Genomic DNA, 13,186 nt, shown 5'->3' on the forward strand with positions numbered 1-13,186 from the left:
TCGAACTGCTTTTAGGTGGAGTAGCACAATGTTCCCATTGGTTATATTTAAAAACATTTCTAGGTTGTGCAGATTTATGTAAGTAATGGTCACTGTAATGTGAGAAGCAGTACATCTGTTCATAATTAGACAACCTTGTAAATAATCATGTTCTGTAAATCTTGCTGACAACACTAAATCAGACATCATATTATTTATACTTTCAAAATCCCAATCATCAGAAAATGTACTTGGTTTTATAAAGTCACTTAATGAAACCTTGAACTGGTGAGGATATTTCAGGATTTCCACCGGGCCATATACTTCATAGTCAGTCTTGTCCCATACTACCCCGCCGGGTATTGGAATGGCTGTGACATTTACTGATGATAGTCCTCTTTTCTTCACGTGGGATGATTTGTGAGGTTTTAGAACTAAGTTGATGTTCTGACTTGCTGTGTCCATTGAATTGTAATAAACTTTCCTAAAATTAAAACCAATATTAGGCCTGGTAGGAGTATAAGTACCCCTGATATAATCCAATGCTCAATCAATGGTGCATCTAGATATACTTATTTGATTTGATGAAAGAGTTCTGTTGCTTTTTCTTTAAAAGTCTTTGTTTCTGGTCTCACTTCAGGGTCGTTTTGATCTTCAGAAAAGGTATCGAAGTTGATGAAGTAGCCAGAGGCAGTTCTGTCAATTGTTGGAATTATTTTCTCAATTTGTCTTTCGGTAGCACATTCTGATACCACATCATTGTAGACTGGTGTTTCATGACGAACTGTTTTCATCTGTGTTTCAAGAGGCACGAGTTCCATGGCATTATTGCATAGTCCCTCTCTGTGCACTGTATGGATTGTTGCAAATTTGGGTATTCTATTGTTTCTTGGGAGTCCACTTGGCCTACTGTTGATTATAGGCCACATGCTTGTGGTTTTACCAGGTCGATTGATATAAATCAGTCCTCCATTTTTACCAGCAAGAGGCGATAGTACTACTGATCTTGTTCCGTTGATTGCCAAGACAGGTACTGCTTTTCTGTAAGAAGGCCCAAATTCCTTCTTCACCGCTATTTTCTCTCTGACTAGATCCCCAATCTTTGGAATCCAGACAGGTCTTGCTGGGACAGGTGGTGTGTCTTCAGTGGTAGTTGGCTGTTGCTTTAACTTTATGTTGCTTAAGGATTTTCTTGTTTCATTCAAGTCCTGTAAAACAGCCAAACGATCTTTGATGTCAAAGTCTTTATTCTTATCTTTTACCACTGAAGCCTGACTATCGTGGTCCTGAACATGCATTCTAGTTCCGAACATTAGTTCGTACGGGCTGAAACCTTTAAGAGAATTTCTTGGCAAATATTTAGACTAAGTTGGACACTTATTAAATGTTTGACCCCCCCATCACCCGAACCTAATACCTTCGCTGTTATAGATTGCTTTATGTCTCGTTTTTTTCTTTCCACTACACTGTTCCCCTCAGGGTGTGATGGACAAGAGTATCGCAACCCAGCGCCCACACTGGCCATGGCCTCCTTATAAGCTCAAGAGCTGAAAGCAGGACCCTGGTCAGAATGGAACATGGCAATTGCGTATCTGCCGATAAAGACTCGCAGATCTTTTATACAGTTTTGGCGTCAGCTGAGCGCTGGGGCCACATTTTCTAAGCGAATGTAGTCTTAAACAATTAATATGACGCTGGTTTGCATATAGACAGCATTACCCTGTCTATAAACGGTAACTGGGCAACAGACTGGACCGGTTCATTACTGCGATCTCTGTCGCAGTCGGGACAGTTCTTTACATATATTTGATGTTGCACGCTCATCCCCGGCCACCAGTATACTGATTGTAATTCGGTCAGAGATTCCTTCATCTGTTTGTGCCTTGGACCTTCACCCATGTGTGCGTCTGCTATTAATAACTTTCTCCGGTTCATGTTTGGAATTACCCTATCCCCCACTCCAGGGATTCCAGCAAAAGGAACGGAGTTTGCATCAATTACGTATGCATAATTGAGTGGATAGTTCACGGGTAGTGCTGCACAGTCGCCTTTTAAGAACGTCTTTTCTGCCAGCAGGGTTTCCCCGTCTATGTTTTTTTCTGAACGCTTTTTTGTGGCTACGGAAGCTGGTTTAGTTGCTTCCGCTGTGGCTGTATTAGCCAATGAATTCCCTGCAACGTGAACGCCATCACGTTGATGACTCAGAGTGTGTATCACGTGAGTCTTTTGTAGTTCTTTCTGTAAAAGATCTACCTGTTTCCAAAGCATTTTATGCTTGATTGTGGCACCTGTGTCATCTTTGTAATCATTCTGAACCCAGCTCTGTAACTTATTATTGTAAGAGTTGACGCAAAAATGCGAATCGCACACGATTAGTGTCGGGAATTCACGTTCTGCATTTTCAAGCGCCATATTTAAAGATCTGATTTCAGCTCGCTGAGCCGAACAGTTTCTCAGTGATTCAGTTTTTGTTATTTTCGGTCTGAATTTACCGCACAGCCTGTGACCTTTAACAATCGCGCAGGCTGCATCGTAGGATTTAATTTCTACGTTCTAATGCTGTACAAATCTGTCTGTGTAGATTATACATGAGTATTGTTGTAGAGGAAGAATTTTGATTGGCAGAGGATATTCTTGTTCATAAGTTAAATCATTCAGTTTTTTCATGTGCGGGGCGAAATATAATTTCACGTCTTCCGCAGCAAGAGAATTTTCCCACTGTATCCATTTCGGATCCAGTGACACTGTAGGCAGGTTTACTGGGCTGAATAGCGCCTTGAAGGCAGATTCCACTGTGAGGACAATGATCCTTTTGCCGTGTGCTAGTTCTCGTTCATTCGCTATTTTAGTTTGTACTGCTTTCACAGTATTTTCTGTGAGACTGAATGTTTTTTCTGCTTGTGTATACAAGTGAGATTTGTAAGCTATTGGTACCGTTTCTCCGTCATTAGAGGTCAGGTACGTGAATCCGCATCTTCCTGGGATGACTCGGATTACAAGGTCGATTGTATTGTCACGTGTATCTAATTTTGTTTTTGCTAACATGTCTGTTTGCAGTGATCTCAAAATTTCTGTGTGTTTTTGATTCCAGTTGATTGGTTTAAAATCAGGTTTAATTAGTTCGTAGAGAGGTTTAACCCTCTCCGCATAATTTAGAATGTAAGTTCTTCCGAAATTCAGGAAGCATAGAATCGATTGTAAGTTCTTCAGCGTTTTTGGTACCTGGAGTACAGCGCACTTCTCTAAGAAGTTGTCCGCTAGGCTTTTTCCTTCACTTGATAATTCGTATCCTAAAAATAATACTGTCAGATGGGCAATTCGAGACTTTTTAAAGTTGAATTTGTAACCCTCTGCTGCGAACCCAAGTATTATGGTGTTCACACTTTTCAAGTGAGTATCCAAGTCATCGTCTGTGAGATAGATGTCATCGACATAAGATAATGCCTCATCATCATATATTTGTAGTAACTCTGTTACTCTGGCTGAGAATAGTCCTGGGCTGTTCTTGAATCCCTGTGGGAGCCAACAGAAATTTTTCTGAGACCCCATTACTGAGAAAGCGGTCAAGTATCTGCTTTCTGGTGCAATATTTTGACAAAAGAAACCATTAGATATGTCTAATGTCGTTTTATATTTTTTGCGAACTATGTTATTCATTAGTGCAGCACTATGCGAATTTTGTACTGCAAATGTTTTGCAACATGAGTTTAGATGTCTGTAGTCCAAGATTAGACGATATGAATCGTCCGGTTTGGAGACAGGAAACAAAGGATTGTTCATTTGAGAGGTGCATGTCCCCCCCTGGTATTCAAGTTGATCTAAAATCTCCCTGACTTGTTTTTTAGCTTCTTGCTAAATTGGATACTGCCTTTGTGTAGTCGGTTGACTTTTTAACTGGATTTTGTGAGGAGGAGAGTCCTCATCCCATCCTACATGGTTTTTATATAATGCTGGTGCCTGGGCTACTGCCCATTTCCTTGCAAATATATATTTAGTGTGAATCGGAATGTGATTCGAGAAGGCAGGCATAATCATTTCTTCGCCACGAGGGCACTCCCTGACAAACTCCGGGGGCCAATCTTTTTCAGCTAACAGGATGTCATGGCCTTTTGAGAGTTTATCCCAGAATAGACACCTTATTTTCCTAGTCTTATCTCCCTCTATACGCAGTGTTATTTCGTATATCTTATGAGGTTCGCTAACTCTGGCGTCAGCAGTTTCTACTTGAATGTATTCATTCGTGTCCACTGTCTCCAGATGACTCATCAGGATCTTGCGAGCTATGGTGATTTCTGCTGCACTGTCTAGCATTGTCTGTGCCCACTCCCCATTTTTCAGCTGTGTCCTCAGTATTCTCGGCATGTTCGATTACTCTAATACTGGCTACCGTCTTTCTTGGAAATTGTGATTTTTTACTTTGAGCAGGTTCCTTGTCTTTTGACTTGGTGTGCTCTCCTGGGTCTGACCGTCCTCTTCTTTCCGATTTCTGCGAAAAAGATCGAGAGGGACGTGTATCAATACTTTGATATCTATCAGGCTTCTTCAAGTTATCCCTATTTCTAAGGTTATATCTTTTCTCAGAGGGCTCCCTCTGGGGAGACTAGTGTTCTCGAGTCGGAGTTCTTTCCCTCCGTCGAGGAGACCTTCCTCTGGACTGGAAAACTTTTTCCTTGCGAGTGGATTGTTTATTTCCATCCCAGTTCTTTTTAGGAGTGTTTGAATTATTTTTAATAAATAATTTTTCAGGATTTTCGAGTAGTTGGGGTTTTACTGGTTTCCCACCCAAGCTGTCTCTACCTAATTCTTCATAACATTTTTCTATAATTCTGGCAAGCTCAATTAGTTAATCTGTTATATCTGTTTCCTTCAACTTCTGGCGGATCGCCACAAATGCTGCTTTTCCTTTTATATTGGCTAGTAATATAGCAGAGACCTGCTCGAAGTATTTCAGTAATTTCATACCAAGAGTTAAAGCAGGTTCTGGACCGTATTCATTCTGAATCTGTTTTAGCACATCTGGTATTACCGCCATGGACGGAACACCATGTGTAAATGGAAGCAAAGACTGTACCCCAAGTGTCACAGTCTTTCACATGTGGTGCGACCCCCATTGGAAGGCAGATGGTCAGAATTCTGTGTTTCTCAATAGGGGTAGTATTCGGAAATACTGCCTCTATTTGAGTAATTTTCTGCGCTAACCAGAAAGGAATTTGTTCCCGTTTTATGGGTGTTTTACCAAGACATGATTGTATGTTCTGTGGTGTAATTTTATTTGTGTTCCCCTGATGGGGGGTCAGCTGTGGGACATTAACGGCTGTTTGGATTGTTGCAGTCCGCATTACATATTGGACTAATTGTGTATGTATTTTAATTAATGTTTTTAGCTGTGCTAAAAGTTCTTCTTTCGACATTTTTGCAATGTCCGGATGTGGTGTGTAGCTGGCTAGAACCGGCCACGTTGCTCCTGGTCTACCTAGTGGACCGAGCCTGGTAATATGATCATTGTGTTTTAGGGCGCCTTTAAACCAGAGCAGATGCTCTTGGAATTTTAATGGGATTTCAATCTCCTCAAAAGGAGCGTACTCTTCCGGAGGTTCCTCTATTTTGTAATAGTGGAACTCGAGTGTTGCAGCGTTTGCCGCTGGAAATTTTATCCAAGAATAGAATACCTCTGTCTGCCGATATTTGTGTGCCTCTATAACGAAGACGACTGTGCCACCTTGTGTGGTCAGTCCATTTTCTATAAGTTTTAACGTTATAGTTTTTCTTATGTTGACCGGGATGATTATTGCACCCGGTTCATTAACATCGGCGTCCCGTTGATTCACATCTACTGCGGCTTCAGCGGTCCAGTTGTCTAGTACTGACATTGTATAAATGAAAGTTTTTCAGAGCAGGTCTCCAAGGAGACAAAGATTAGGTGCACAATATTTTGGAACACTGTATCCTTCAACGTTGAATAAACCGGAGCTTTACATAGGAATCTCTTCCTACTAAGTTCGGGCGGATTTAAACCTTTCACCCACTCCAGACGTCTATTGGAGCATTTACGGGAGAAAAGGGTCTGTGCGAAAAAGCACGACTGAGTTACTCTAAGGTCTTGCGTTAGTTTTATCGCCTTACCAAACGTTGGGCACCATGTAGTGTAGTTCCTATTTTCCCTATAGGCCCTGCGCATTGGAATAACATAAACAGCAGTGTAGACGTAGAAGTGCGGTCTTCCAGGTCTCTACTGACTATGCTAAACTTAATTGGGTTTGTACCAACTAGCTCAGAGGTCACATGAAACTTTCTTGACTGAATTGGAAGTGATCAGCTTCCCAGGCACAGACAAGAAGGGATTCAGTTTTCCAACAACCGCATAAACATGCCAACTTTGCTCCTTAGAATAAGAGTCAATCTCTAGAGTCGTGTGAAACAATAGACAGCTATTTCACTCAGTCAGTTGTGCTGATTACTTTCACCAAGATGCAGAGAATAGAGAGACAGGCGTTTTCAATAAAAGGTATTATTTATTGAACAGTCTTTCTTCTCATGCAAGAGAAATGAATTGCCACAATTGCAAGACTTGTTATTATAAAAAGTGCGTACAGTAAAAGGAGGATTGCGAAATAATACTGTAAAAGCATTGATATGGTTTCTTAGCCATACAATGGTTAAAATGAATAAAATATATACATTCATATATACATTTAGGTAACGTACTCAACTGGTGCTTCTAACTACGCCTACCCCAGTGTACCTGACTAAAGCCTAATACGTGGGAGGGAGTAAGTAAGTAGCAGTTTAAGTTAAGTTGGTTTTGCCAAGGGTTTGCTTCAAGAATTCTCTCTAAGGGTTTAGTCAACACTGTACCTCTGGAATAGAATGTTGGAGGTCTTGTATCTCCTCTCAGGACTCGATATCCCAGTCACCCACAAGGGTAGGCTGGAAACGCCGGAGCTGGATTATTTCGGCAAGAGAAAAGACAGCGTCTTTTTCAGCGCGTCAAGGAGGAGGAGGGGCAGCGTCCGTGGGCTTCTCGCATCTGCTGGGCTCTGCAAGGGACAGCTGTTCTGCTCCTGTGTTCTCTATCAACACCGCTGTGTTTGCTTAAGGCAACGTTGGTATTATTTATACCTGGAAGGTGCCTTGTTTGACGTAGGTTTTTGGACATAAGACGTCAATAAAGATGTCACTAAGAACCGGTCGTTCTTACAGTGCTCATTAGAGTTCTATTACTAATCAAAACATAGCAAGCGGGGCTTTCCCAGGTTGCTGGGGGTTTTATTTGTTGAAAGAACTCGGTGTGTAATCTAGGAATCTAAGATAGTGGCTTCTGCTGTGTCATCTACTGTAATGAGCTGCACATGCGAGTTTCTGAAATATGGCTCTGATCGTTTATGCCATTATAGGTGTATGGATTTATTATAGCCGTATAGGGGCATACGGTCACAATATTGATCGGGGTCCTAGATAGATCACAACAGATCCTTTATGGGCTGGACTGTGGATATGTGGAGCATGTCTCGACCAGATACTGAAAAGGGAGTGCTACATTTTGTTCTGAGTTGCATTGATAAGGGCTTGTCACAAATGACAATAGCGGGGAAACTGGCAGAGATATCCTTTTACTGTAAATTGTACATGGGGTTTGACCCTGCGAAGGAGAGATCCTCAACAGAATGCTAAAAGGTGCTGAGGGAGGCGATTTCTTTTGATTTACTGCAAGGTTTGCTAGGGGTGTTGCCCAGTTGTTGTTACGATGGTTTTGAGGTATCTGTGTTTCGTTTATATATCGTGTGGATGTTTTTTTGGGGTATTTCGGGTTTCTGAGTTGTTGGGCACGAGGGGGCGGTAGTGGAGAATGTATGAGGAAATTAGACTGGATAGTGATCGGTTAGCGATTTGGCTGAGTCATTCTAAGATGGACCAGGTGGGACGAGGTAAATCGGTATTGTTGGATGAGAGTGGATGCGAGGGAGTGAGCCAGGTGAGGGAGTGGTGGGGTTTCTTGCACAGGACAAGCAGGCAATCAGGGGAAATAGTTTGCTGATAGGTTTCATTTTCGATGCCCCACCCATTAACATTTACATGTGCAAGTTAGCATCATGTGTCTAACTAATGAAGTATATACTTATGCTCTTACGTTATTTTTAATCTTCATGTGATTATTCATTTATACGTGTGGTGATATTCAGTTTCCTTAGCTTAGCTTGTGTGCCTCCATTTTGAGTATTCCTCTGTGTCTGCGAGTCGCACTCGCTCATTCCCCCCTCCAGTAGGAATAAGAAAACCCTAATGCAGCAGTTTTCGTTTCTCAGCTAGCTGTGGCCGAAACGAACAAGTTCCTTATCAGTAGAGTTCTCATACACCAGAGACGCTGAGGCCCGGCTCCGCGGCCTTGGGCAGAGATATCCAAATGTTGCCTTTGCAGGTGCAGATGCCTCTTGTGTGATGCCATTGTTCCTCTCTCTGGTGTTCAGTATTTTTCCAGAAGGGGCGTGTTTTACTTCGCTGTACCATGTTATAATGTATTGCTGTAATGATATGAGTTGTCCTCTCGGCGCACTCTTAGGGGTGAGGTCGGACAGGGCCCTCTCATATGGGAGTTTGTGGCCTAATAAAATTACCTTGTTTATTCTTCTCCACTGTCCGGCTGACTTCTTACTGAGTAACTATAGGTGAGTGTGGTAAGTCACTCGGGTGGATTTGAGCCACCCTTATCAGATGGCGCCCTAACAGGAACCCCGCGATAAGGATCTTTCTCACCCGTAGGTGGGTAGCAGAAGACCAGGGACCCTCTGGTCGGCACGGTGGGCCTGGGTACCCACATTGATGCCGAGCTTGGTTCTCGCAGCGCTGCCCCACCTTGCTGACCGGGAGAGGTCCCGGTTCGGATCCTACGCCGGGGTCCGGAAGGCGGAACTTGGAGCTGACCGTGTTGGTCCTGGCAGCCGGAGGTGGAGAACGGTAGAGGTCGGTACCACATACGGAAGGTGAGTGGTCCGCCTGTTGTTTGAAGGAGCTGGAGTGCTCTGAGAGACTGGGGTGTCTCTAATGGTTTGAGGAGCCGGTGTGCTCCTGGGGCTAGTGTGCTCCGGGGAACTCAGAGTGCGAGTGGCGCTCTGACAGACTTAACGGGAGTTGTGGGGATGTTTGTTTGCGGTCATCCGACCAGGTGGCACTGTGGTGGAGGCGTGGCTCATTGCGGCGGTTCCCGGACTACACCCCGAACGCCTAAGGCTGGCGATTTGGTAGGTGTGAGTTCTGGGCCTCTTGCGGTAAAGTGCGCAGCGATCCGCAGTGCCGCCCGAGTAGTGGATGTGTCCCCTAGCCTCAGAACAGTTAGTATACTGTTCAGTCTGTGGTAGGGTCCAGGTTCCCCAGGACTTGGTCGACGGGCCTTGTCCCATTTTGGTAACACGTGTTTGGCAGGATTTTGATGTATAGGATATATGTGTGTTTTTGAATTTAATGCATATAATATATGTGTGGATGTGTTAGGAGCTATTGTGTAGTAGGTAATTAGTGAACAGAGGTAAGAGAATTTGTGAGAAGGTGTGATTGCATTGGTGTAAAGATGCCGTGCTTCAGTAAGTTGCGGTGTTTCGGGTGCTGCTGCCGCGTATCGGATTCTAGATTGGCCGAAAGCCAGCCCGCCCCTGTGAAGGGCTCCCCTAATTTGATATGTATGTGAAACATGGATTGCCCCCGATTTTGTTTGGTACTTTGTGGCACAGATATACTAAAGACAATGTGGATTTGCAGTGGCCCTTGACAGGTTCTTTTGATGTGGCTAAATTAGACTATTTACAAGACAAATTGTTCGCTAGGCGTAGTCGTCAGAGCATGTTTGACTCATTACGGATGTGGCAGAAGGAAGTTAGGGAACGCCAGTTGAGGGAGGAGAAGTGGGCCCAGAAGAGGGCGGCGCAGACGATGGCACAGAAAGCGAGGGAGCATACAAAGAACGAGAATGAGCAGCGGGTCGAGCGCGCAGATAGGATTTTCAAGCTGAAGGAAAATAAAAGTTATGTAGTGCGAGAGGATGAGCAGGACGAGATGGAGGATGTTTTGAGTTCCCGACCCCCTCCCCCTTATGCCCCGCAGCCACTATATCCCACGTTGCCGGTTCCGGCTTCCTCCGGTGGGGTTTTGGACCCGCAAGCAAGTACCCGACACCCGTCTGGCGTGTCGTCTTCTGTCTCCCCATCGTTGCCAGCGCCCCTTGTTTCTTTGCTCGCGGCAAGCTCACCCGCTCTCTCCCAGTTTCCCTCAGCACTCCCTGCTGTCTCTGCTAGCGCTACTCCCAGTCAGGGGTTGTTGACACCGAATAGAGGTATGGGGAGTGGGTTGCTCTCCCAGGTGCGAAAATTGCTTACACGCTCCACAATTGGCTTAGATGAAAAAACGGTGGTGGCTAATCAAGCTTGTCAGTGGGCCAGGAATAATATTTATTTGTTTGAGGACGTTTGGTCCACAATGAAAGATTTTGAACCTCTGATGCAACAGCATGCTTTGTGGCATATGTCGACAACGTTGATAGCGCTATGGGAACAGGGGTATGGAGGAGCAGCACCCGCAATTTTACATGATATAAAAAATGGAGCCTATAGGGCTAACACTGGGGTACAGGAGGTGATGCGAAGTTTGAGATCCCTGTTAGAGTATAGAAATGAATTACCTTCTGCGGGTACACCCCATTTTCCTGGGATACACCCAATGCGTGAGGTACACCCTATTTTTCACCCTGAAGCCCCCGAAGTGGTAGATCCAGTCACACATGCTGTCACTAGGACTTGTGTAGACGCCCATTTTCAAGAACAGTGGGTATATACGCCGTGGAAAAGGAGTGAGGTGTTAGCTTTGAAGGCTCAGTTGCCAGATTCCAGAAAAAATCCGACTGCCTATTATAAAGAGTTGACAGAAGCTGCATCCTCAACTGTTATGACTTTAGCGGAAATTGAATTATTCTTTGGATTATTAGTCCCGGTGGACGTGTGGAGGCAGGTGAAGGGCACTGATCATACAGAGGAACTGGGTGGTACATGGGCGGAATTGCAGGATTGGGACAAGGAACGAAAGCCAGGTGAGAAGCCGAAAGCAGAGATTTTAGCTTTGCCGGGGCGGATTATTAAGTATATGCACTCTCTCATCCCCCCGAAGAAAGTGGACTGGGATAAGTTGACAGCCTGTAGACAGAAAAAGGATGAAGCTGTCTCTGATTTCTTTACTAGGTTTGAGGAGACATTTATGGATTTCAGTGGACAGGACATGTCACAGGACGGAGGGTTACAACTTTTCGTTAACAGGTTCGTAATGAACTTGTTACCGGAAATATCGGCGAGGATGCGTCCAGGGAACGGTTGACTGCGTCTCAGTTGTTGGTAGTTTTACGCATGGCTTTGGGGTGCTTGGGTAGGGACCCGACCAGTTATGGCACGCACTCTTTCCCTAGTATTGGGGCAGCTACTTCTGCAGCACATTTGGGCAGGTCATGGGATGGACTCCGGCAGATTGGAAGGTGGAGGTCCAGGTGTTGCAAACGTTAAGTGATTAAATAGGTGTATTTTGGTTTCGGAGAGGAAGGCTATTGAAGAAGACAGAAGGAGCATTCTGTTGTACACCAACATATTTTTCTTGTCATAGGTTGTGTGGGCAGCCCGGGGAACAAGACGGTCACTAAGATCGTTGGATATTTGTTCATACATTGGGCAGCCAGATATGGAGATCGGCAGGAATACCTGTGTCTGAAGAGCAGTCATCACAAGGTGGGATAAAGGAGGGATGCGTTGGGGACACTCTTGCTCTGGCTGACGAAGATGATTTCGCAAAGAGGTTGCCCTGACCTGTTGGTCCTGCATTTAGGCGAGAATGACTTGATTCGTTTGTCAGGATTGGCAATTCTACAGCAGATGCTGAGAGATCTGGAAGTCATGAAACACAATATGGCAGGGACATGCATTGTGTGGATAGAATTTGGGCCACAAAAAATTTGGAAAGGGGCAGTGAAACATGCAGCAGTGGAAAAAGACAGCAGGAAACTAAACAGAGCACTGAGGGTTTTTTTGTGCGACAAAGGATTTCAAAGTAATTGCACATGTGGGGCTCAGGTTGGAGGAGCCGCTGCTGTTCAGGGATGACGACATGCTTATTATATGATGGAGATGCCTGATGTGATCTGCAAAGAGTGGAATGAATCAATCAGGTGTCGCAAGGATGTCAGGGAGTGTTGGCGAAAGATGCACAGGGCTGCAAAGGGGCAGGAGAAGGGAGTTCCATGGTTGGCAGTACTTTGGAGGGGTGGAGCAGTCACTGACGGGCATGAGTGCGATTGCAGGTGATACAGGAGAGGATGTTCGAAGAAAAGTGAAGACGTGGATAGAGAATTGAAAGGGGTCACGGAGTGGAAAGGGAAGAGTTATTTGGAGCAATATGAAAGGGATCAAGTGAATGAGAGGTTGATGTTGTGGATTGTTATGGTTAATTGATGTTTGTGGTTAATTATTGTATTTATACAGCCTTGTCCTAATAAATGGCCTTTTACACTTCAACAACATCATGGAGTGTATTTATTGTGTGACAATGACCCCTGGGGAAGTAAGGTCGCAGACCAGTCTTCCCCTCGGGGGGTTTCGCGCAGAAAGGACAAAGATGTGGGGTCAAGTGGTGGAGTTAGGGAGGTGTGTAAGGGTGTAGGGTGGAAGGTTCTTCCTCTTCCTGTATCCAGCACCATCGGGGAGGTTTGTTAAAAGTGAATTGGACTACCCGCCCACCCTGCAGATTTTGGGGTTGAGGTGATGGCTGGTTGGAGCATACCAGTTTAAGACAGGTTGTAGGTAGGCGGGTGGTACTTTGGAGCAGTGGGGGAGTCCCTGATGGGCACACCCACCGCTCGGGAGGGAAGGGTAAATGATGGGGGTGCGGGATGCATGAGTGCAATGGCAGGTGTTTCAGGAGAGGATGTTCGAACATAAGTGAAGAAGTGGATGGAGAATTGAAATGAGTCGCGGAGTGGAATGAGAAGAGAGATTTGGAGCAAGGTGAAAGGGATTGAGTAAATGAAAGGTTGATGTTGGGGATTGTTATGATTATTTGATGTTTGTGGTTAACTATTGTGTTTATACAGCCTTGTCCTATTAAATGGCCTTTAACGCTTCAACAACAGCGTGGAGTGTGTTTATTGCGCGAAGTCTCTTTTGCAACTCTGTTAGGATATCTTCAT

The sequence above is a fragment of the Lissotriton vulgaris genome, chromosome 9, assembly GCF_964263255.1.
Source record: "Lissotriton vulgaris chromosome 9, aLisVul1.2, whole genome shotgun sequence".
Taxonomy (NCBI): Eukaryota; Metazoa; Chordata; class Amphibia; order Caudata; family Salamandridae; genus Lissotriton; species Lissotriton vulgaris.